Source organism: Pteropus vampyrus, unplaced genomic scaffold, assembly GCF_000151845.1.
Source record: "Pteropus vampyrus isolate Shadow unplaced genomic scaffold, Pvam_2.0 Scaffold168, whole genome shotgun sequence".
In the NCBI taxonomy this organism is placed as follows: Eukaryota; Metazoa; Chordata; class Mammalia; order Chiroptera; family Pteropodidae; genus Pteropus; species Pteropus vampyrus.
The window spans coordinates 1,545,172-1,547,882 of record NW_011888949.1 but is presented as its reverse complement, the minus strand read 5'-3'; positions in this window follow the sequence as shown (position 1 = coordinate 1,547,882).

The window sequence follows — 2,711 nt, the reverse complement described above, 5'->3', positions numbered from 1 at the left end:
GCACGCTCGCTCACGACGTCCAGCACGCTCGCTTACGACGTCCAGCACGCTCGCTTACGACGTCCAGGCACGCTTGCTCACGACAGGGCGGCGGCCACGACTACGCCGGGTGGTGGCCGCAGCCTGTGGGGAAAGAGCCTTCACGCTTGCGAGTGCCCCGGAGAGGCACCGCCACCTCCCGCCACTTGGGGACAGGAGGCGGGAACCACGGCTTCAGGGCGGCGCAGCTGCAGCCCAGCCTGGCACGTGCAGGAGGCAGCCCTGGGCCACCCAGCTGCAGCCGCCCCCGACGGCCTCCCTTCCGAGGAGGCTCTGTGTCCCACTCGGGTGACTCCAGTGGACTATTCGTGACCACGATTTGTGGCAGTGTCCACGCTTCTGGACCCCGGCCAGCCCTGGCTGGAACCCCGGCTGGAACCTCATGGCCGGCACGGTGCGTGGCTCCGGCCCCCGAGGGAGGCGGTGGGGGCTCCGCGTCCCCAGCCAGTCTCTGCAACGGGGCCCAGGCCCTCTGCACCCGCCTTGGAGGCGTGCGGACCGAGGGCCCAGCTGTGTCCCGGGCGTTCCGCGCTCAGCTGTCACAGCGAGGCCGTGACACACCGTCATGCCTGCTCAGCTGCTAAGGATGTTCCTGAGAAGGTCCAGATGTCGTCCTGGTGGCCACGACAGGTGCTCAGGGGACCGGCCGGATTCAGAGCTGAGCGCGTGATGATGAAGTCTGTGCACACACACGCGGGGCCTCCAGGTGGCGAGGCCGCCGACGCCTGCCCGGCCTGCCCGGCCCGTGTGCTCCAGCTCCCCGTGAACGCACATCCGCATCACTGGGGACAGAAGCCACTGTCCCCTGCCGTCAGGGAGCTTGCCTCCTCCAGGAAGTCCCAGCGATGACTGCTGGGTAGCAGAGGCTGACAGAAGGTTCTAGATGGATGCCGGAGTCATCAGAGGGCCTGGAGCCCCTGGCACATCGCCAGCAAGGCCGGGAGGGTGTAGAGCAGCCGAGTCCCTGACACAGGCTGGAGGGACGAGCGAGCCACCTCGATGGCCTCCGCGGGCCTAGCCGTCCTCAGGGGCGTCGGGCACGCCACGCTCCCCACCACGGGAGGGACAGACACCTCGCCATGGGCTCCTCACAGGGGCTGTGGCGCCAAAGGAAGTGACCTCGCTGAATCCCGCTCACGCGGGCAATGCCGGGACCCTTGCTCCTCACACCGACCTCTCTCCCGTCACGGGCACAGGGCAGAGTCACCCTGAACGACGGGGCTCTCTCTTCTCTCCCAGTTCAAAGCTGACACTGTCCCCACGTCAGCACAGGACACCCCGGGAAATCTCTCCTGCACAGACAGATGGGCGCCGGGGACAGGCGGACCTCCAGTCCTCTGCAGGAGGGAAGCTGAGAAAATGACCCTTGACCCTGGGCTCGGCAGGGGGCGGAGACGCAGGAGAGGTCAAGAAGGTCAAGAAGACAGGCCCTCGGCCCCGCCCCTGCCACCGAGGGGGAGGGGCCAGCAGGAGGGGGCCGTCAAGCGGAGTGTGGTCACTCCGGGAGGCGGGCGCCCCTCTCTCCCTGCAGGGAGAACCTCGCTCCGGACGAACCCCGATCCGGACGAACCCCGGCCGATGTGGGCAAGACCGAGTCTCGGACTCCGAGGCACAAGTCAGGAGGACGAAGGGCGCAGGTTGGGGGGCGGCCGGGCTCAGGCTCGATGGACGGGCTGATCGAGGCGCCGCCTGTGTGGGCTGCACTCGCTTCGTCCTGTCTGAAGCGACAGGTCACCGTGCAGGACGAGGCGGTGGCAGCGGCACGTGAGAGGCGGTCGTGGGCGGGCAGCGCCTTCCCACCATGCGCCCAGCCTCCCCGCATAAACTTAATGAGAGCCGATTAGAGCCCCGCAGCCCTCCGTGGTGAGGGTCCCGTCTGAGACACGTCCAGAGACAGGACGCGCAGCCCGCTGGGGGGGGGCAGCTGGCGGAGACCCTGGCGGCAGCGGAGCGAACCCCGCACGGATCTCGTCCCCAGCCGCTTCTGCAGCTGGCGCGTCCAGCCTGAGGGTGATGGCACCCTCCACACTGCCCAGTCACCCCGCCACAGGGGGCAGTAGCTGGGCAGGCCAGGGTGACAGGGGACTCAGAGGTCCCACTGCAGCTTCTGCGGCCACCAGGGCCTCAGGAACCCAGACCCGCCTGGAAGTTTCAGGAGCAGCGAGAAGGAGCAGCCTTGGAAAACAACACCTGGGGTGAAGGAGACCCATCCGCGCTCCCCACGCCGCCTCCCTGGGGGCCTGTCCCCTGGCGGCTCTGCCTCGCCATCAGGGGTGGCCCGAGCTGGCCGGAGCTGAGAGCCGAGCGCCGTGGGTGCGGCGGGAAACGCCCGGATCCGGCTCCGGTGAAAGCGCAGGAAGCTGATCAGAAGGTGCCGCGCCTCGGGCCGCCCCCCAAGACTCGTCCCGGACAAGTGCGCCGCCCCTGGGCGGTCGTGCCCCCGAGATCCCTGGACCCCACGACCTCGCCGCTTCGCTTCTGCCCTCGGGCGACCCCGAGTGCCGATGCTTTCATGAGACGGCGACCTGTCCAGCCCAGCATGTCTCCTGCAGCTGCTACTCCAGGCCGACCAACTGCCCGGCTGCTGGCTGACTCGGACACAAAGCGTGAGCTTCACCTGCGCCGCGGTCGGCCCCGGTGGCTTGGAGCCCAGGCCAACTGGACTGAAGCCA